Source organism: Cetorhinus maximus, chromosome 10, assembly GCF_964194155.1.
Source record: "Cetorhinus maximus chromosome 10, sCetMax3.hap1.1, whole genome shotgun sequence".
Taxonomy (NCBI): Eukaryota; Metazoa; Chordata; class Chondrichthyes; order Lamniformes; family Cetorhinidae; genus Cetorhinus; species Cetorhinus maximus.
In genome coordinates this window covers 135,388,875-135,412,823 of record NC_135888.1, presented here as the reverse complement: position 1 = coordinate 135,412,823, position 23,949 = coordinate 135,388,875, and the positions used below count along the sequence as shown (strand labels likewise).

The window sequence follows — 23,949 nt, the reverse complement described above, 5'->3', positions numbered from 1 at the left end:
CTGTACGTGGTCTAAGGGGGAGGAGTGATGGATCTCTGGCAGTATTTGAGTACCTCATTGGTACACAGCGACACAGAGTGTCTCGGCCAATAATTGCACGGTATAGTCGTGGACTGCGTCAACAGTGCAGAAGGAAGTTGTCATTTGGCATACAGTGTCGGTAAAACAGTTTTAAAAAAAGGTTTGTGTATGTATATGTTACACTGAATCTGCACACCTATTCTAATGTATTTCTATCTCTTTTAAAATCGTAACCATGTTAGGTTTATTTTCGACTGTGCAGTGGAAGTCATTCCCGCTACTGTGTTCGTCAGTTCCTGAAAAAACAATGGCGAAGATAAAACTCCCAGAAACGTTATTGTGAGTCGAGAACTCTTATTACCAGTTTCCTTAGTTAAGCTAACTGAACTTGAACTGGAATTATTTGCAATATCTAGGTGACTTTTAGGTTTTAAATGCTAATGGAAACTCTTGATTTTGCCCAGTAGAAATAATAATCGCTCAGCATTTTAGTACATTAGATGTTACTTTGTCCACGAACATTTTATATATTTAAACCCCTGTGATTTAAAGGATAGTCAATTACATCAAGCCCGGACAAGAGTTTACCTACAGCAGTTCAAATAATCCCAAAATATTATTAGAAACCTACTTCGCTGCTGCATTGATTGAAAATTCTGGCAATGCAAAGCAAATCCAAATGCACAGTCAATCTACACTGTTTAATATTCCAGACACAGTCAACAGCAGGGACAAGAAGTGAAAGAAAACATTTAGTGGAAATTTAATTTCGTTCTCCGCCAGTGCTGCCTTCACGATAGTATCACTTTATTTAATCAAAATAAATGATTCCCACGTGAAGATTTTAAGGTAGCAGATTTTGCTGTCAAGGCGTTTGTCAACCGCTGAACTGCTAAAGAAGAGTCTAGAGGAAAACTGTCAGGCACGTTGCGTCAAAAGGGCAGGCAAGCTTTAGTTATCTTGGCACGGAAGAAAAGTTGCCAAGTTGAGCACTATAATACAGAGCAAGTGTCATTTCTTAGGACGATCCTTATGCGACAGTAAGGTCACAAAAGAGAATGGAAGGACCTGGACAAATGAACATTCAGAGCTAATGCAATTGCATTAGTTTTAAAAAGCAGTATTGTTGGCGTGATATAACACCTAACAGCTGACAACTTGATATTACGATGTTGCAGAACTGCTGATAGTGACATTTAATTCTTCCTGGCCAGAACAGAAAGCATTATTGTAACATCATAGAAATTTAAGGCACAGGAGGCCGTTTGGCCCATTGTCTCAGTGTTGACTGAAGATATATCCTGCTTAGTCACACTTTCCAGCTCTTAGTCCAGTGGCTTGTCGGTTATGAAGTCCAAGGGCATATTTGGTACATTTTAAATATGATGAGGGTTTCTGCCTCTACCTTTCAGACAGTGAGTGGCATTACCTCATCAAAACATTTCTCCTGAATGCCCCGCTAATGCTTTTACCAGTTACTTTAAATCAGTGCCCCCTGGTCATTGACTTTTCTGATAAGAGAAATGGGTCCTTCTTATCCTCTCTGTCTAGGACCCTCATAATTTTATACATCTCAAGTAAATCTCCCCTCAGCCTCCTCTATTCCAAAGAAAACAACTATAGCTATTCAATCTTATAGCTAAAATTTTCCATTCCTAGTAATATCCTCATAAATCTCCTTTATCGCCTCTTTAGTGCACTCATTTCCTCCCTGTAACTAGTATTATAAACAGTTCCAGTATAACCACCTTGTTCTTAAGTGCCATGTGTAAGCTAATAAAGGAAAGTATCACATATGCTTTCTTAACCACCTTATCTACTTGAACTTCAACCTTCAGAAATCTGTACATGTACACTCCAAGGTTCCTCTGTTCCTGTACACTTCTCAGAATCCTACCATTTATTGTGTATTCCTTCACCTTGTTTGCTTGCCCCAATTGCATTACTTCACACTTCTCTGGACTGAATTCCATTTTCCACTTTTCTGCCCACCTGAACAACTGATATTTTCATGGAGGCTATAGCTTTCTTCCTCACTATCAACCATGCAGCTAATTTTCTACCATTTGCAAACTTCTTAATCATCCCCCTATATTTGTAACTAAATCGTCGATACATATGATGAAAAGAAAGGGACCTGGTCCTGAGCCCTGTAGAACCTCACTGGAAATAGCTTTCTGGTCGCAAAATACCCATCGACCATAACTCTTTGCATCCAGCTACTAAGCAAATTTTGGATCCACTTGCCACTTTCCCTTGGATTTTTCTGTCCAGTCAGCCATGTGGGACCTTGTCAAAAGCCTTGCTAAAATCCATGAAAATTACATCAAACATTCTACCTCTATCAACCCTCCTTGTTACCCCTTCAAAAAATTAAATCAAGTTAGTCAGACATAACCCTCCCTGAACAAATCTATGCTGACTGCCCTTCATTAATTTGTGCCTTTCCACATGAAGATTAATACTACCCACAAGAACTTCCTGCAACAATTTGCCCACCATTAGGCTGACTGACCTGAAATTACTCTGTCTATTCCTTTCTTCCTTTTTAAACAATTTTACAATATTGGCAGTCCACCAGTACTCTGGTGCCCCACCTGCAGCTAGGGTGCATTGGAAAATGATAGTGAGGGTCTCCATTATTTCCGCCATTGGTGCTTTTAATATCCTAAGGTACAGTAGCTGGCAGTTTATTCACTTCCAAAGATGCTAAATCCCTTAATATTTCCACTCACACTCTGTTTATCCCATCCAATATTTCACATTCCTCTTCTTTAACTACAATTTTTGCATCACCCCCATTTGTGAAGTTAGATGGGAATTATTCATTAAGAACAATTAGCACATCTTCTGCCTCCACACACAAGAACACAAAAACGTAAGAAGTAGGAACAGGAGTAGACCATATGGCCCATTGAGTCTGCTCTGCCATTCAATGTAATCATGGCCGATCTTGGCCTTCAGCTCAATTTTCCTGCCTGCTCCCTATATCCCTTAATTCCTTGCAAAACCAAAAATCTGTCCATCCCAGCCTTAAATGTATTAAATAATGGAGCATCCACAGCCCTCTGGGGTAGAGAATTCCAAAGATTCACAGCCCTTTGAGGGAAATAATTTCTCCTCTTCACAGTCCCAAATGATTGGTCCCTTATCCTGAGATTGTGCCCCTATGTTTTAGATTCTCCAGCTGGCAGAAACAACCTCTCCATGCCTACCATATCAAATGCCTTCAGAATTTTGTAGCTTTCAAGGAGATTGCCTGTCATTCTTCTAAACTCCAGGGAACATAAACCCAATTTGCTTAGCCTTTCATCATAGGACAATCTCCTTATTCCAGAACCAATCTAGTAAACCTTCGCTGTACCACCTCCAATGCAAGTATGTGCTTTCTTAAACATGGAGACCAAACCTCATGCAGTATTCTAGATATGGTCTCACCAAAACCCTTTACAACTGTAGCAAGATTTCTTTATTCTTGTACTCCAGTCCCCTTGCAATAAAGGTCAAAATGCCATTTGTCTTGCTAATTGCCTGCTGCACCTGCATTTCTGCGTTTCTTGTACAAGAACCCCTGAGTCTCTTTGAACACTTACAAGTTTCACACCTTTTAAAAATATTCTGCTTTTCTATTCTTAGGACCAAAGTGAATAACTTCTCACTTCCCTGCACTATTCTCCATCTGCCATCTTGTTGCCAATCACTTAACCTGCTTATATCTCTTTGCAGCCTCTCTGAGTACTCCCCACAGCTTACCTTCCCACCTAGCTTGGTATCATCAACAAATTTACATATATTACTCTCTGTCTCTTCATCTAAGTCATTAATATAGATTGTAAAGAGCTGAGGCCCCCTCACTGATCCTTGCAGTACTCCACTATTCACTGTTGGCCAACTTGAAAAAGCCCTGTTTATGCCCACTCTCTATTTACTATCTGTTAACCAATCCTCTACCCATGTTAAAATACTACCCCAACTCCATGACCCCTCATCTTGCCTACTAAACTTTTGTGTGGCAACTTATCGAATGTCTTTTGGAAATCCAGGTATACTACATCTCCTGGTTCCCCTTCATCCACACTCTTTGCATCCTCAAAAAATACGAATAAATTTGTCAAAAAGGATTTTACCCTTAGTAAAATCATATTGCCTTTTTCTAATTACACTATGTGTTTCTAAGTGCATTGTTAAGACTTCCTTAATAATAGATTCCAATGTTTTCCCAACAGCTGATGTTCAATTCACTGGCTGGTAATTCACTGTTTTCTCTCTCCCTCCTTTCTTGAAAAGTGGTGTAACATTTGCCAATTTCCAATCTAGTGGGGCTGTTCCTGAATCGACGGAATTTTGGAAAATCGTAGCCAGCTCATCCACTATCTCTGCAGCTATCTCCTTTAGAAGCTAGGGTGTAGGCCATCAGATCCTGGTGATTTGTCGGATTTTAGGCCCTCAAGTTTCGCCAATACTTTTTCCCTGCTGATATCAATTTCCTTAATGTGTTCACTCTTTTTAGCCCCTAGATCACCGTTTCTGGTATTAAACTTGTGTCTTCTATTGTGAAGACAGACACAAAATGTTTGTTCAATGCCTCTGCTATTCCCTCATTCCCATGATAATTTCTCCTGTCTCTGCTTCTAAGGGGCCAACGATTACTTCAGCTACTTTCTTTTTATATACCTATAAAAGCTCTAACAATCTGTTTATTATATTTCTGGCTAGTTTATTCTCATATTCTAATTTTTCCCTTTTAATCAACTTTTTTGGTGGCCCTCAGGTGGCTTCTAAAACATGCCCAATCCTCAGATTTGCTGCTGTTTTTTTTGCAACACTGTAAGCCTCTTCTTTTAATCTAATACTATCCTTAACTTCTTGAGTGAGCCCAGCCACAGATGGGACTTTCTCGTTGAGTTTTCTTTTCAACAGAATGTATTTTTGTTGAAGATTTTGAGTTGTTTCTTTAAATGTTATCCATTGTTCATTTACCTACATGCCTGTTAGTCTATTTACCCAATTAACCATAGCCACCTTTTGGGGGAGGCGGTGGTATTGTCGCTAGATTAGTGATCCAGAATGCAGAATAATGATCTGGGGACCTGGGTTTGAATCCCGCCATGGCAGATGGTGAAATTTGAATTCAATTAAAAACCTGGGATTAAATGTCTAATGATGACCATGAAATGATTGGTGTTCAAACCCATCTGGTCCACTAATGTCAAAACCAGCTGGCCTTACCTGGTCTCACCTACATGTGACTCCAGACCCACAGTAATGTGGTTGACTCTTAAACATCCTCTGGAAAGGCAGGGCAAACCACTCAGTTGTATCAAACTGCGACAAAATCAAAAATGAATGAAACCAGATAGACTACCCTGCATCGAACTAGGCACTGGAAATGACAGCGGCAAACTCAGCCCTGTTGACCCTGCAAAGTCCTTCTAACTAACATCTGGGGGCTTGTGCCAAAAGTAGGGAGAACTCTCTCCCATAGTAGTCATGCAACAATCTGACTTAGTCAAACTCACAGAATCATTCTTTACAGATAATATCCGAGACGCACTGTCTGCAGAGGTGACTGCACAGTAGTATACAGTCAGGAGGGAGTTTCCCTGGGAGTCCTCAACATCGACTCCAAACCCCATGATGTCTCATGGCAACAGGTCAAACATGGGCAAGGAAACTTCCTGCTGATTACCATGTACCGGGCCACCCCTGACCCCGACCCCGGCCCCCATCCCTCAGCTGATGAATCAGTATTCCTCCATGTTGAACAGCACTTGAAGGAAGACTGAGTGTGGCAAGGGCAGAGAATGTTCTCTGGGTGTGGGACCTCAATGTCCATTGTCAAGATTGGCTCGGTAGCACCACTACTGATCGAGCTGGTCGAGTCCTAAAGCACAGAGCTGCTAAACTAGGTCTGTGGCAGGCGATGAGGGAACCAAGAGAAAAAAAGCATACTTGACCTCATCCTCTGAAACCTGCCTGCTGCAGATGGATCTGTCCATGACAATATCAGTAGGAGTGACTACTGCACAGTTCTTGTGGAAATGAAGTCCCGTCTCACATTAACGATACACTCCATTGTGTTGTGTGGCACTACCACCATGCTAATTGGGATAGATTTCAAACAGCTCTAGTAACTCAAGACTGGGCAACCATGAAGCGCTGTGAGTGGGCCACCAGCAGCAGCTAAACTGTACTCAACTATAATCTGTAACCTCATGGCCTGGCATATCGCCCACTCTACCATTATCAACAAGCCAGGGGATCATCCCAGGTTCAATGAAGATTGCAGGAAGGCATGCCTAGAGCAGCACCAGGTATACCCTAAAGAGGTGTCAACCTGGTGAAGTTACAACACCAGTCTATTTGCATGCCAAACAGGAGAAGCAGCAAGTGATAGAGCTAAGCAATTCCAGAACCAATGTATCAGATCAAAGCCCAGCAGCCCTGCCACATCCAGTTGTGAATGGTGGTGAACAATTAAACAACTCACTGGAGGAGGAAACTCCCCAAGTATCCCCATCCTCAATGATGGGGGAGCCAGCATGTCAATGCAAAAGATAAGGCCGAAGCATTTGCAACAATCTTCAGCCAGAAGTGTCAAATGGAAGATTGATCCCATACTCTTCTGGAGGCCCCCGGCATCACAGATGCCAGTCCTCAGCCAGTTCGATTCACCCCACATGACATTTAGGAATGGTTGAAGGCATTGGATACTGCAAAGACTATGGGCCCTGACAATATTCTGGCCATAGTACTGAAGACTTGTGCTCCAGAACTTGCCATGCCCCTAGCCAAGCAGTTCCAGTGCAGCTACAGTACTGGCATCTACACTGCAATGTGGACAATTGCCCAGGTATGTCCTGTACACAAAAAGCAGAACAAAGCCAACCTAGCCAATTATTACCCTGTCAGTTTACATTCAGTCATCATAAAGTGATGGAAGGGGTCATCAACAGTGCTATCAAGCGGCACTTGCTTAGCAATAACCTGCTCACTGACACTGAGTTTGGGTTCTCCAAGGGTCACTCAGCTCCTGATCTCATTGCAGCCTTGGTTCAACTATGGACACAAGAGCTGAACTGCAGAGGTGAGGTTAGAGTGACTGCCTTCGACATCAAGGCAGCATTTGACTGAGTACGGCATCAAGGAGCCCTAGAAAAACTGGAGTCAATGGGAATCGGGGGGAAAACTCTCCGCTGGTTTGAGTCATACCTATCACAAAGGAAGATGGTTGTAGTTGTTGGAGGTCAATCATCTTAATTCCAGGACATCACTGCAGGAGTCCCTTAGGGTGGTGTCCTAGGCCCAACCATCTTCAGCTCCTTCATTGATGACCTTCCTTCCACGATAAGGTCAGAAGTGGGGATGTTTGCTGATGATGTAACAATGTTCAGCACTATTCACAACTCCTCAGATACTGAAGCAGCAAGACCTGGGCTGACAAATAGCAAGAAACATTTACAAGTGCCAGGTAATGACCAGCTCAAACAAAGAGAATCTAACCATTGCCCCATGACATTCAATGGCATGACCATCGCTGAATCCCCCACTATCAACATCCTGGGGATTAGCATTGATCAGAAGCTGAACTGGCCTAGCATTATAATATACTGTGGCTACAAGAGCAGGTCAGTGTCGGAATCCTGCACTGAGTAACTCACCTCCTGACTCCTCAAAGCCTGACCATGTACATACAAGACACTGATCAGGAGTGTAATGGAATACCATCCACTTGCCTGGATGAATGCAGCTGTGCAGCTCCAATAACACTCGACTCTTGACACCATCCAGGACAAAGCAGCCCACTTGATTGCCACCCCATCCACAAACATTCACTCCCTCCACCATGGTCGCACGTTGGTAACAGTGTGTACCATGTACAAGATGCACTGCAGGAACTCACCAAGGCTCCTTAGGCAGCACCTTCCAAACCCACAGCCACTACCACCTAGAAGGACAAGGGCAGCAGGCACAAGGGAACATCACCACCTGGAAGTTCACCTCCAAGACACTCACCACCCTGACTTGGAAATATATTGCTGTTCCTTCACGGTTGCTGGGTCAAAATCCTGGAATGCCCTCCCTAACCACACCCTGGGTGTACCTACACCACATGGACTGCAGTGGTTCAAGAAGGCAGCTCACCACTACCTTCTCAAGGGCAATTGGGCATGGACAATAAATGCTGGCCTAGCCAGTGATGCCCACATCCCACGAATGAATAAAAAATAAGTTCTCCCCTCGTACCCATGTAATTGGCTTTGTTTAACTTTAAGATTCTTGCTTGTGATTGGAATATATTAGTTTCAAACATAACATGAAGTTGTGTGGTATTATGATCACTACTTTGCAGAGGATCATTTACCACAACATTACCAATTAACGCTGCTTCATTACACAATACTAGGTCTAAGATAGCTTTATCCCTGTTTGGCTCCATAATGAATTGCTCCAAGAAAATGTCACACAAACATTCTACAAACTCATCTTCCAGACCGCTCTTGGCAATTTAATTGTCCAAGTCTATATGAAGATTAAAGTCCCCCACAATTATTATACCGCCTTTGTTACAAGTTCCAATAATTTCTTGTTTAATGCTCTGCCCAACAGTATAACTACTGTTAGGAGACCTATAAACTACTCTCACTAGTGTTTCCTGCCTCTTGCTTTTCCTAATGTTCACCCATACTGGTTCTACTTCTTAATCTTCTGAGGCCAGACCCTTTCTCATTATTGTCCTTATGTCATCTATTACTATCAGGGCCACCCCTCCTCCTTTGCCTGTCCTTCCTGAATATTATGTACCCTGGAATATTTATTTTCCACCCTTGATCACCTTGTAACCATATCTCTACAATGGTGATTGCATCTTTTTCAGTTATCTTTATTTGTGCCATTAGTTCATTCATCTCATTGCGATGCTTCACACGTTCAAATAAAGAACCTTGAATTTCAATAACTGACTTTTATTCCCTACAATGTCCTTATTCACCGATTTAGAAATCTTGTTAAACTCTCTGCCCCTTGCTGACCCATTCTGTTTGTCTTTATCCACATTTGTATACTGTTCTGATGCCTGGAACTTTCTCTTTGAGTTTCAAAATCTCCCTTCACCCAAACCTTCACCACCTCTCCCTGCCCACACACACACACACACACACACCCCGCCACCCCCCCACCTTAGTTTGAAGCCCTGTCCACAGCCCTAGTTATATTATTGGCCAGGGTACAGGTTCCAGCCCGGTTCAAGTTGAGCCCTTCCCAATGGAATAGGTCACTCTTCCCTGAGTCCTGATGCCAGTGCCCCATGAATCGAAACCCCTTCTTTCCACACCACTCTTTGAGCCGTGCATTTAATTCTTTAATCTGCTTGGTCGTTTGCCGACTTGTGCTTCGCTAACAATCCAGAGATTATTACCTTTGATGTTCTGTGTTTTAATTTGGACCCTGGCTCCTCAAATTCTCTTAGCAGAACGTCATTCCTTGTTTTACCTAGGTTATTGGTTCCCATGTGGACCACAACAACTTGGTTCTCCCCCTCCCACTCCAAATTCCATTCCAGCCATGGGAAGATGTCTTTAACCCTGGCACCAGGCAGGCACCACAACCTCGAGAGCTCCTGGTCGTGGCTGCACAGAGCTATACCTATCCCCTTGGCTCTACTGTTTCCTGTCATGAGCGCATTCCTCTTTGCTCCCTCCACTTGAATGGCATCCCTCACCATGGTGCAATGATTAGCCTGTGTATCCACCTTGTGGTCCTTCTCCTCATCCAAACAGATGGCAAGCACCTCGTTCATACCTGGTATCCAAAGTCAGGGGCTGAGACTCCTCCATCACTACATGCTGGTTCCCCTTATCTGCCCGACTCGCAGTCACACCCTCCTGTCCTTGACCATTGACCAACCCTAATGTTCTGCCTAACCAAAGAGGTACGACTGCCTCCTGGAACAAAATGTCCAGGTAACTCTCTCCCTCCCTGATCCCTTGCAACGTCCGCAACTCAGACTCTAGCTCAGCAACTTGGAACCAAAGTTCCCTAAGCTGCACGCACTTTCTGCAGATATGGTTATCCAGGATTGCACTGCGTTCCACAGATTGCCACAAGCTGCAGTCATGGCATACCAGAAGCCCTGCCATTTCGGTCCAACCTTATTTATTTAATTAGTCAATTAGTTAATAATTTAAACAACTAAAGTAATAGAAGGCTGCACTCACCTAGCTTGGAGACAAGGAATGAAACTTACCTACCACTGGAGGCTGAAAAAAAGTGGAAAGCGGAGCATCTCTTTGCCCCCTGCACCAAGATCCCTTCTGAAAAAATTTACAACAGCTCACTCAATCTACATCTCAGTCAGGTGTAGTCACGTGTCCATGTGCCTCTGTCTGTGCAGGTTCAAAACCTCTCTGCTGATATATAGAGCCTCTGATGACTTAGTAGCTAGCTCAGCTTTCTGCTACAGTAATTATCACCTATTGGGGCTACTACTTTCAGCTGATTGACAGATACAAGTTACCATTTTGGTCTTCAATAGGCCTTATTCTTCCCTTAGTTGTCCTCTTGATCGTTATGCATTTATAAATATATTTGCATTTTCTTGATTTTACTTGCCAACACTTTTCATAACTTCTCTTTGTTTTCCAGATTTCCTTTTTAATTTTCAGTCCTGAATTTTCTATACTTCCCTGGGCATTCTGTTGAATTGAATTCTCAGTATCTGAAATACCCTTCCCTTTTTTGCTTTATCTTACCCTGTATGATCCAAGGTGCTCAAAATTTGGTGATCCTATCCTTTTTTGTGGGAACATATATGCTTTGAATCCTCTGTATCAACCTCATGAATGCCTCCCACTGCTCTGATATCAATTTACCTTCAAGTGGCTATTTCCAGTCCACTTTTGCTAAACCACATCTCAGCTCGGTAAAAATGCTTTATCCCCACCTGAAAATTAACTCCCAGCCAATGTTTGTCCTTTTCCACAATTAGATTATTTCTAACTGAATTATGATCGCTACCACCAAAAATGGTCTCTCACTGACTCTCTTCCACCTGTCCAACACCAGTGCCTAAAACTAAGTCCTTAGCACCCCTTCCTGCTGTTGGGCTTGCTATGTACTGACTAAAAAAAGTTCTTCTGATTGCATTTTAATAATTCTGTGCCCTTTATACCTTTCACAATGATTCTATCCCAGTTACTATTAGAGTAGTTGAAGTCTCCTACTATTATGGCTCTATTATTTTTGCACTTCTCAGAAACTTGTCTAAGTAATTGTTCTTCGACTTCCCTCTGATTGTTTGGACATGTATAGCACAGTTACTTAACATTTTCACTTGATCACTGCCAAAATCAATGCATTTATTCTAAAGAGCAGCATTATGGTCTAGTCCCAGCCCTTCTAAATGCTATTCAATGTATTGCAAATCTGTGCCTAATCAATTCAAGTCACTCACCATCCTGACTTGGAAATATATCGCCATTCCTTCACTGTCGCTGGGCCAAAATCCTGGAACTCCCTTCCTAACAACACTGTGGTTGTACATACACCACATGGACTGCAGCAGTTCAAGAAGACAGCTCACCAGCACCTTCTCAAGGGTAATTAGGGATGGGCAATAAAATGATGGCCCAACCAGCAAGGCCCACGTCCCATGAATGAATTTTTTTAAAAATTGGCTTATATAGCCTGAGAATTTTTTTTGATGACGAAAATGGTTTATTCATATTTACTCATAAAGTTATACAGAAGGAATAAAGAAATAAACGGCTTACCACACTGCTTTTTCAGGCAATACATGATAACCTGGAAGAATGAAAGGTTGATTGGACTTGACAATGCTCCCTCAGGTCATGTAAGATCTGCTCTGTTTTCAATTCTATCTCTCTGGTATAATTTTCTTAGGGAAATTTCTGCCCAAGCCCATTTTTTTGATCATCAAAGCAAAATGACAAAAACATCTGTTCATTTTGCATGTCTACTAATCTCGTGTCATTTGAGACATCAATAATTAACCAGAAGTACAACTGTACTAATAACGTGGATACAGCAGAAGGACATTCAGTCCATCAAATCGGCACCACTATTCAATTAGTTCATGATTGATTCATACATTAGCCCATATACCCCATATACCCACTAAGCAACCTTAATTTTTTTGTTCTTTCATGGGATATGGGCATTGCTTGTTAGGCCGGCATTTATTGCTGACCCCTAATTGCCCTTCAGAAAGTTGTGGTGAGCCTTATTCTTGGGCTGCTGCAGTCCATATGGCATAGGTACACCCACAGTGCAGCTAGGAAGGAAGTTCCAGGAGTTTGGCCCAGTGACAATGAGGGAACAGCGATATATAGTTCCAAGTCAGGATAATATATAGCTTGGAGGGAAATTTGCAGATGATGCTGTTTCCATGCACCTGCTTCCGCTGTCCTTCCAGTTGGTAAAGGCTGTGGGCTTGGAAGATTCTGTCGAAGGAGCTTTGATGAGTTGCTGCAGTGCATCATGTAAATGGGATGCTGCTGCCACTGTGCATCGGTGGCAGAGGGAGTGAATGTTGAAGGTGATGGATGGGATGCCAATCAAGTGAGCTGATTTGTTCTGGATGGTGTTGAGCTTATTGTGTGTTGTTGGAGCTGCACTCATCCAGGCAAGCAGAGAGTATTCCATCACGGGCCTGATTTGTGCCTTGTCGATGGTGGACAGGTTTTGGGGAGTCAGGATGTGAGTTACTCACTGCACAATTCCCAGCCTCTGACCTGCTTTTGTACCCACAGTATTTATATGGATGTTCCAGTTTAGCTTCTGGTCAATGGTAAAACCTAGCATGTTGACAGTGGGGGATCCAGCGATGGTAATGCCATTAAACGTCAAGTGAAGATGATTGGATTCTTTCTTGTTGGAGATGGTCATTGCCTGATTCTTGTGTAGTGTGAATGTTACTTGCTACTTATCAGCCCTAGCCTGAATGTTGTCCAGGTCTGGCTGCATATGGACACGGCTTCAGTATCTAAGATGTCATGAATGGAGCTGAGCATTGTGCAATCATCAGCGAACATCCCCACTTTCTGACCTTACTCGGACACTACCTTGAGGATCTCCTGCAGTGATGTCCTGGCACTGAGTAGATTAACCTCCAAAAACCACAACATCTTCCTTTGTGCTAGGTACAACTCCAGCCAGTGGAGAGTTTTCTCCTTGCTTTCCATTGACCCTAGTTTTGCTAGGGTTCCTTGGTGCCACACTCGGTCAAATGCTGCCTTGATGTCAAGGACAGTCACTCTCACATCACCTCTTGAGTTTACTCTTTTGTCCATATTTGATGTGTAATGTGGTCAGGTGTTGAATGGATCTGGCCGAACCCAAACTGAGTGTCAATGAGGAGGTTCTTGCTGGGTACGTACAGCTTGATAACACTGTTGATGGCGCTTTCCATCACTTTGCTGATGACCGAGAGTAGACCGATGCTGTGGTAATTGGCCATGTTGGATTTGTCCTGCTTTTTTGTGGACAGGACATTTCTGGGCAATTTTCCACATTGCTGAGTAGATTCTAGTGTTGCAGATGTACTGGAACAGCTTCGCTAGGGGCAGGGCAACTTCTGGAGCACAACTCTTTAGTACAATCGCTGGAATGTAGTCAGGGCCCATAGCTTTTGCAGTATCCAGTATCTTCAGCCATTTCTTGATATCACATGGAGTGAATCGAATTGGCCGAAAACTGGCACCTGTGACGATGGCAACCTCCTGAGGCGGCCAAGATGGATCATCCATTCTGCACTTCTGGCTGAAGATGGCTGCAAATGCTTCAGTCCTGTCTTTCGCACTGATGTGCTGGGCTCCCCCATCATTGAGGATAGTGGTATTTGTGGAGCCTCCTCCTCCAGTTAGTTGCTTAATTGTCCACCATCATTCATGACTGGATGTGGCAGGACTTCAGAGCTTAGATCTGATCCGTTGGTTATGGGATCGCTTAGCTCTGTCGCATGCTGCTTCCACTGATTGGCATGTAAGTAGTCCTGTGTTGTAGCTTCACCAGATTGACATTTCATTTTTAGATATGCCAAGTGTTCTTCCTGGCATGCCCTCTTGTACTCATCATTGAACCAGGGTTGATCTTCTGGCTTGATGGTAGTAGTATGGTGGGAGATAGGCCAGGCCATGAAGTTACAGGTTTGTGGTTGTATACAATTCTGCTGCTGCTGATAGACCACAGTTCCTCATGGATGCCCAGTTTGGAGTTGCTAGATTTGTTTACAATCTATCCCATTTAGCACACTGGTAGTGCCACACCACACAGTTGAGAGTATTCTCAATGTGAAGACAGGACTTTATCTGCACAAGGATTTGTGTGGTAGTCACTCCTACTACAGAATCACAGAATTATTGCAGTGCAGAAGAGGGCCATTCAGCCCATCATGTCTGCACCGACTCTCCAAATGAGCATTATGGCTTAGTGCCATTCTCATGCCCTTTCCCCATACCCTTGTGCATTGTTTCTATTCAAATAATCATCCAATGCCTTCTTGAATACCTCCATTGAACTTGCCTCCACCATACTTCCAGGCAGATTTGAACCACTCGCTGAGTGAAAAAGTTTTTTCTCACATCACATTTGCTTCTTTTGCAAATCAATTTAAAGCTGTGTACTCTCGTTCTCAATCCTTTTATGAGCAGAAACAGTTTCTCCCTATCTACTATGGCCAGCCCCCTCATGATTTTGAACACCTCTATCAAATCTCCTCTTAGCCTTCTCCTCTCCAAGAACAGTCCCAACCTCTCCAATCTATCTTCATTACTGAAATTTCTCATCCCTGGAACCATTCTTGTAAACCTCTTCCGCAATCTCTCCAGTGCATTCACACCCTTCCTATAGTGTTGTGCCCAGAACTGTACACAATACTCCAGCTGGGTTCTAACTAGCGTCGTATATAAGCTCAGCATAACTTTCTTGCTCTTGTTCTCCAATGCACTATTAATAAAGCCCAGGATACTGTATGCTTTATTAACTGCTCTCTCTACCTGTCCTGCCATCTTTAATGATTTATGCACATACGCACCCAGATCCCTCTGCTCCTGCACCCCCTTGAGAATGGAACTGCTTATTTTATATTGTATCTCCACGTGCTTCCTACCAAAATGCATTGCCTCACACTTCTCCGCATTGAACTTCATTTGCCACCTGTCTGTCCACTCGACCAACTTGCCTACGTCCTTTTGAAGAAATTGTTGCCTGCACACCAAGATCTAGGTCATTAATATATATCAGGAAAAGCAAGGGTCCCAATACCCACCCTGGGGGAACTCCACTATCAGGAATAGCAAGAGTTCCAATACGGACCCTGGGGGACCTCCACTACAAACCTTACTACAGCCTGAAAAACACCCATTGATCATCACTTGCTGTTTCCTATTACTCAGCCAATTTTGTATCCACGTTGCTACTGTCTCGTTTATTCCATGAGCAATATATTTTCTCACAAGCCTGTTGTGTAGCACTGTATCAAATGCCTTTTGAAAATCCATGTACACAACATCAACAGCATTACCCTCATCGATCCTTTCTGTACCTCTTCAAAAAACTCCAACAAGTTGGTTAAACACAATTTCCCACTTAGAAATCCATGCTGGCTGTTCCTAATCAACTCACATTTTTCCATGTGACTGCTAATTCTACCCTGAATAATTGTTTCTAGAAGCTCCTCCACCACTGAAGTTAAACTGACTGGTCTGTAATTGCTGGGCTTATCCTTACAGCCTTTTTGAACAAGGGCGTAATGTTTGCAATTCTCCAGTCCTCTGGCATCTCCCCTGAGTCGAGGAAGACTGAAAAATTATCGCCATTCCCTTTGCAATTTCCACTCTTAGTTCCTTTAATATCCTTGAATGCATCTCATCCGGTCCTGATGCCTTGTTTATCCAACACTTACTTCTTATCATTTTGAGTCCTTCTAGTGACAGTTTCCTCCTCTGTCACCATGGCCTCGGTAGCCTCTGCTTCCTTAGTAAAGACAGATACAAAATATTCCTTTAACACCTCAGCCATGCCCCCTGCCTCCATGTGTAAACCCCCTTTTTGGTCGCAAATCAGCCTTACTCCTCCCTTTACCACCCTCTTGCTACGTATGTGCCGTTAGAAGACTTTGGGATTCCCCTTTATGTTGGCTGCTAGTTTTTTCTCATAATCCCTCTTTGCTTCTCTTATTTGCCTTTTAACTCCCCTCTGAACATTCTGTATTCCACTTGGTAATCAATTGTATTTTCCACTTGACACCTGTCATAAGCATACTTGTTCTTTTTCATCTTAATTTCTATCTCCTTTTTCATCCAGGGAGCTCTGGATTTATTTGCCCTACGTTTCCCTTTTGAGGGAATATACATTGACTGTACCCAAACTATTTCTTCTTTGAAGATAGACCATTGTTCAACTACAGTTTTTCCCGCCAACCTTTGATTCCGGTCTAGTCGGCCCAGCTCCGTTCTTGCCCTCTTGAAGTCAGCTCTACCCCCGTTACTTATTATTACTCTGGATTGCACATTGTCCTTTTCTACTGTCATCCTAAACCTTATGATACAATGATCACTGTTTCCCAAATGATCCCCCACTGATACTTGATCTACTTGGCCCACCTCATTTCCAAGAACCAGGTCCAACAATGCATCCTTTGTTGTTGGACTGGAAACGTACTGATGTAGGAAATTCTTCTGAACACAATCTAGGAACTCTTGACCCTCTCCGTTCCTTACGCTACCACTGTCCCAATCTAATTCTGGTAATTAAAGCCCCCTATTATAATTACTCTATAATGTTTGTATCTCTCTGTAATTTCCCTGCAGATTTGCTCCCCTATATCCTTCTCAGTAGTTAGTAGTCTATAGACTACACCGAGCAATGTAATTGCTCCCTTTTTGTTCCTTAGCTCTAGCCAAATTGATTCTGTCCTTGAACCCACTGGGACATCCTCTTTCTCTAGCACAGCAATGCCCTCCTTAACCGATACCACCACCCCTCCTCCTTTTCCTCCTGCCCTATCTTTCATGAACACCTTGTACCCAGGAATATTTAGCACCCAGCCCTGTTCTTCCTTGAGCCAGGGCTCTGTTATCGCTACATCATATTTCCTCTTGGCAACCTGCGCCTGCAGCTCCCCAAACTTATTCACGATACTGCAAGCATTCACATGCATGCGCAGTAACACTGATTTAGATTTCATGACTTTTTCTCTTACTCTGGCTCCACCTATTAAATTACTATTCTCTATTCTAGTGCTATCTGTCTCTCCCAGTATTTTGTGCACCCTGGTATTCCTCTCTAATACACTCTCCTGGTTCTCACACTCCTGCTGAGTTAGTTTAAAACCCTCCCAACAGCACTTGCAAAATGCCCCGCAAGGAATTCTGTCCCAGCTCTGTTCATATGTAACCCGTCTAGCTTGTACAGGTGTCATCTTCACCAGAGCCAATCCTAGTGTCCCAGGAATTTAAAGCCCTTCCTGCACCAGCTTTCCAGCCATGTATTCATCTGCCTTATCCTCCTGTTTCTGTACTCAAATACTGTCATCTGCCACAGACGCAGTCTAGCAGCTATGTTCTTTAGGACTCGGCCAGCTCGGTCTGTAATGGTGCAACTGAGTCACTCTTGGTGATGGACATTGAATTTCCCCACACAGTGTACATTCTCTGCTTTGCCACCCCCAGTGCTTCTTCCAAATGGTGTTCAACTTGGAGAAGTATTGATTCATCAGCTGAGGTTGGAGTGGTAGGTAGTTTCCAGCAGGGGGTTTCCTTGCTCATGTTTGCCATGAGACTTCATGGGGTCCAGAGTCAATGTTGAAGACTCCCAGGGCTACTCCCTCCCTATTGTACACCACTGTGCTGCCACCTCTGCTGGGTCTGTTCTGTCAGTGGGATAGGACATACCTGGGGATGGTGATTGTGGCACCTGGGAAATTGTCTGTGAGGTATGATTCCATGAGTATGACTATGTCAGGCTGTTGCTTGACTGGTCTGTGGTACAGCTCTCCCAATTTTGGCACAAGGCCCCAGATGTTAGTAAGGAGGACTTTGCAGGGTTGACAGGGCTCAGTATGCCGTTGTCATTTCCGGTGCCTTGGTCAATGCCACATAGCCCATCTAATTTCATTCCTTTTGGATTTCATAGTGGTTTGATGCAACTGAGTGGTTTGCTGGGCCATTTCAGAGTCAACCACACATTGCCATGGGTCTGGAGTCACATGTAGGCTAGACCAGGTAAGGACAGCAGATTTCCTTCCTAAAGGATATCATTGTTCCAGATGGGTTTTTACAACAATTAACAATGGTTTCATGGTCACTGTTACTGAGACTAGCTTTTAATTCCAGATTTATTAATTGAATTTAAATTCCACCAGCTGCCATGGTGGGATCTGTAACCATGTCCCCAGAACATTAGAGTGGGCTTCTGGGTTGCTTGCCCAGTGACATTATGACTATGTCATCACCACTGCCATTGCCACTGCCTCTCCTGGATATGCTGAACCAGCAAAAATCTATCACACCCAGTCTTGACAGTTTCAACTGATGTAGCATCTACAGTCTTATTAGTTGAGAATTCTACATTGTTACTACCTTTTACATGAAGAAGACCTTCTTGAATTTATTCCTGAATGACATGGCTCTAATCTTAGCAATATGCCCTCTTTCAACACCCCTGTGGGAAGTAGTTTCCAGGTTATGACCGCAAAATTTATGAGCAGTTTTGTGGAAGAATAAAATACATCTACAGGTCAGCTAAGGGTTAAACAGTTAGCACCATAGTGGAATACTACAGCACAGTTCCCTCTTTTGTTCTAGCAGGTACACCTGCAGCTGCCAGCTAATTGAGCAGGAGGGGAGAAAGGGGAGTGTCATGGGCAAGCTTCCTGGAGTCCTTGAGACGGGGCTGGGATGTCTGCCCCCAACACAAGGAGACAGGATCAAGCAATGGTCATCTGTTCTCTAGAGTGTACACCCCCTAGCACTAAAGATAAGGTCAAGCATGGTTATCTATTCTCTGTCTCACTTTTATTACTACGTGAGCTTCCCCCAATATCCTGTATCGTCATAAACTTAGAATAGACTAATTGTGTGACAATGATTCTCAATGTAATTGATCATTGAAAGTTAGACAGCCTTATCACCTTCAAGCTCTTTGATATGTACAACTTCTACTATAAATACGTGTGTGCTCTGATGCTTCCTCAGAGTGTCAGCTAGCTACCTTGTATGCTACTGGGCTCTCCGTGATATCACGATTAATAAAGGCTTCCGAGACAAACCTCCTGGGTCTGAGTGTTCACTCCGATTTCCGCGACAAGTTTTGACATAATAAATAGAGAGTAATTGTTTCTACTTGCAGAATGGTTAGTACCAGTCAACACAGGTTCAAGTTAATGGCAAAACAAAGGCCATGGGAGTCATAAGTAGAACGTTAGTTTCTAGTTTGTCAGTTGCTCAGTATTGATTGAAAGAATAGTGGCAGCAGATTCAATAGAAACTCCTTAAAGGGACTAGGATATGTGACAAGGAATAATTTTGAGCATCATGCAGAATCAGTAGGGGAGTGGGAGTAATTTGTAGCTCTTAAAGAGAACTAGGATATACAGGATGGACTATACAACTTGTTTCTTTACTGTAGTATTCTATGATACTATGATTTTGTTTTAGAAAATGCATCCTTTTATCATTTTAAACACTAATTAGATCACCACTCAATGTGAGCAAAAAAAGTCTCCCACAGCTTTGCACGTATTGCCCTCCCTCAGCTGATGAATCAGTATTCCTCCATGTTGAACACCACATGGAAGAAGCACTGAAGGTACAAAATGCAGTCTGGAGGCGATTTCAATGTCAATCACCATGAGTGGCTCAGTAGCACCACTACTGACCGAGCTCTGAAGGACAGAGCTGCCGTACTGGGCTCTGGTAGGTGATGAGAGAACCAACATGAGGGAGCCATCTTGACCTCATGCTCACCAATCTCACTGTCACAGATATATCTGTCCATAACAGTATTGGTAGGAGTCACCACTCCACAGTCTTTGTGGAGACCAAGTCCTGTCCTCTTACCGAGGATATCCTCCAATGTGTTGTGTGGCAATCGCACTGCACTAAATGGGATAGATTCAGAACAGATCTAGAAGTTCAAATCTGGGCATCCAAAGATGCTGTGGGCCAACATCAACAGCAGAATATTCCACCACAATCTTTAGCTTCATGGCCTGGAATATCCCTCATTATTATTACTATCAAGTCAGTGGATCAACCCTGATTCAATGAGGAGTATAGAAGAGCATGCCAGGTGCAAAACTAATTATCCCTAAGTTTAAGGTGCCAAGCTGGTTAAATTACAGCAGAACAAAGCAATTCCACTAATCAGATCAAAGCTCTTTACAGTGCTGACATATGCAGTTCTGAATGGTGGTTGGAAATTAAACAACAGCGGGAAAAGGTTCCATGATCATCACTAACCTCAGTGATGGGAGCATTTGGCAAGCAAGTGCAGAAGTCAAGACTTAAGCAGTCAGAAGTGCCAAGTGGATGATCCATCTTGGTCTCCTCCTGCAGTCCCCATCATCACAGAAGCCAGTCTCCAGCCAATTTGATTGATTCCGTTTGATACAAAGAATTGCTTGAACACACTCAATACAGCAAAGGCTATGGTCCTCAGGGGTGTCCCAGCTACACTGTCAAGGATGTATTTCAAAACTAGCTGTGCTTCTACTCAGACCATTGCAGTACAGCTACAGCACTGCCATCTTCCTCACAAAATGCAATATTGCCCACATATGATCTGTCAATAAAAAGCAGGACAAATTCAATCCAGATACCACCATAACGGTCTACTCTTAATCATCAGCCTTGCAATAGAATTTTCACTGACAGTGTCTTCAAGCAGCAATAACTTGTTCACTGATGTTCAGTTTGAGTTCTGCCAGGGCCACTCAGCTTCAGACCTCATTATAGCCTTTCTCCAAAATAGGCAAAAGATCTGATTTCCAGAGGTGAGGTTAAAGTGACTCTCATTGACATAAAGGCAAGATTTTACAGGGAATCCAAATAAAATTGAAGTCACTGGGAATTGGGGAAAATCTCCACTGTTTGGTGTCATACCCAACACAAATGAATATTGTTATTGTTCTTGGTAACTGCCTCAATCCCAGGAACCCTCTGGAGAAGTACCTCAAGGCAGTGCATAAGGCACAACCATCAATGCTTCAATTGCATTCTCCCCATCAAAAGGTCAGATGTGAGGATGTTTTTTGATGATTGCACACAGGTTTCAGGTAATGAGGCTATCTTTGCCTAGATGCAGCAAGACCAGGGCAACTTTTTAGGCATGGGCTGGTAAATGGCAAATAATGTTCATGCCACGCAAATGCCATGCAATGACCATCTCAAATAAGATAGATTCTAAACATCTCTGCTTGACATTCAATGGCATTACCATTGCTTAATCTACCACCATCAACATCCTGGGCTCACCATTTGTCAGAAACCTAACTGGACAAGCTGCATAAATACTATAGCTGCAAGCACAAGTTAGAAAATAGGTATTCTGTAAAAAGTGACTTATCTCCTGGCTCCCCAAAGCCATTCCACCATCTGCAAGGCTCCAGTCAGGAGTGTGATGGAATACTCTGTTTGCCTGGATAAGTGCATTTCTGACCACGCTCAAGAAGCTCGGCACCATCCTGCACAAAGTAGCACACTTGATTGGCACCCCATATTGGTGCAATTGTACAGCAGTGTGTACCAACTACAAGATGTACTGCATCAGCTCACCCAAACTCCCTTACCAGCACTAAGATAAAAGCAAAAAGCTGCAGATGCTGGAAATCCAAAACAAAAACAAAAATACATGGAAAAACTCAGCGGGTCTGACAGCATCTGTGGAGAGGAACACAGTTAACGTTTCAAGTCCGTATATGTTGGCCTTGGAGTGGATGCATCACTAATTTTCTAAAATGGTGCTAGTTCTAAAATAGTTAAGCATTGAGCACAGGTTGCATATGCAGGTGATGATGTTCTCATGTGCCTGCTGCCTTTGCCCTCCTAGGAACTACAGGTCACGGGTTGGGAAGGTGCTGGTAAGGAAAACAATAACAAAAATAAAAATACCTGGAAAAACTCAACAGGTCTGACAGCATCTGCGGAGAGGAACACAGTTAATGTTTCGAGTCCGTATGAATCTTCAACAGAAGAGTCCTCTCCGCAGCTGCATATTCCCCTCCAAGTAATATACATCCTGATATGGAAACCTATTGCCATTCCTTTATTGTCACCTCGACAAAGCTCTGGAACTTGGTCCTTTATGGCACTGTGGAGTAACTTTGTCACACAGACTGCAGTGTCTCAAGAAGATGGCTCACCATCACCTTCTCAAGGACAGTTAGGGATGGGAAATAAATGTTGGCCTTGCCAGTGATTCCCACATCCTATGACTTAAAGAAAAGACAGATTTATGCAACCTGTGCTCAATGCTTAACTATTTTAGAACTAGCATCATTTTACAAAATTAATGATGCATCCACTCCAAGGCCAACATATAAATCTTAAGATATACTGCCCAGAACTGAACACAGTGCTCCAGATGAGGCCTGACCAAGGTTCTATCAAACTGAAGCATAGCTTCCTTCCATGTGAATTCAAATAACATACCTATTTTTACAAAAGCAAAATACTATGAATGCTGGAAATCTGAAATAAAAACAGAAAATGCTAGAAATACTCAACAGGTCAGACAGCACCTGTGGAGAGAAACAGTTGACATTTCAGGTTCATGACCTTTCATCAGAACTTATATTAGATCAAGCACCATATTTGTTAATATTGTTGAAACTAATTAATGATGGGTGGTTCCTGGGAAAATATAGGATGCAGCCCTCAAATATTTTATTTAAGACATGGTCATGCAATTAACAATATTTGTAGCCACTGCTTCCATTCCCCCAGGAATGGCAGAGAAGACAAAGGTATGATTTGGTGTGGTGCTGGCTCATCCAGATCAATAAGCTCTCATATGGAAGGAAAAAATCATAAATGATTGCTGGAAATTAAAATAAAAAAACAAACAGAAAATGCTGCAAGTGCTTAATAGAGAAGTTCCCTTTCTAGATAGATCTCTCCATCAGAACTGTTCAGCATTAATGGCTTGTGACTGAGGGATCTATTTATGAAAAAGCTAGATGTTGCACTGGAGAGATGTAGGTTATGTAACCTGGAAGATGAAATCAAAGTGGCTGAAGAATCGGTCTCCTTCATTGAAAACTATCTTGTGACATTGTAAAAGAGATGTAAATTGATGCACAGTGTATGAAAGTGATCATCAGAGTTTAGCTATTCTGTATTTATTCTTGTTTGCTTTACCCAATAAATTACATTAGGTACTGTTGTTGCTCCTTTCATTTTGGATGTACCCTTGATTCTTTGTTTGAACTTTTATTTTCCAAATTTCTGCACAGTTAAACCTATTTGCAAGATATTGTCCATTTTAATTATTTCTTTGTGAAATTTTGTTTCCTGTCACAGAGTTTTAGTTACTGGGAACATATTTCAGTAATTTGTGTGCTGAAGTCACTGGCACCTAGTGAATATACTCTCCATATGTGCATGAGACCAATGACCTCCACATTCAACTTCCCAAAATGTTGCTCGTAGTACAGGTAATGCCATGTCAGGAGCACAAATTTGTAAACGCTGTTCAATGGTCTGAAGCATTTATGGGTATTTTCAGAATTATTTTCTTTGCTCATGCAATCTGGGTGGCATTAACAAGGCCAGCATTTATTGCCTATCCCTAATTGCCCTTGATGAGGTGATGTGCCACATTTTTGAACTGCTACAGTACTTGTTGTCTAACCATAGCCACAGTGTTGTTAGAGAGGAAGCACCAGGGTTTTGACCCAGTGGCTTGAAG

The 23,949-nt window shown here is 42.8% G+C and overlaps 1 protein-coding gene and 1 long non-coding RNA gene across 2 annotated transcripts in view; one reads left to right on the top strand and one right to left on the bottom strand.

The window, feature by feature from the left end:
- LOC144686068 (protocadherin gamma-A6-like) overlaps positions 1 to 23,949 on the bottom strand; it is a 245,473-nt gene that overhangs the window by 184,067 nt on the left and 37,457 nt on the right. The window lies entirely within an intron of this gene.
- Positions 14 to 23,421, top strand: LOC144686070 (uncharacterized). Its single transcript, XR_013577845.1, has 3 exons — positions 14 to 160; positions 264 to 360; positions 23,148 to 23,421. It is a non-coding gene; the product is annotated as an uncharacterized LOC144686070 (long non-coding RNA).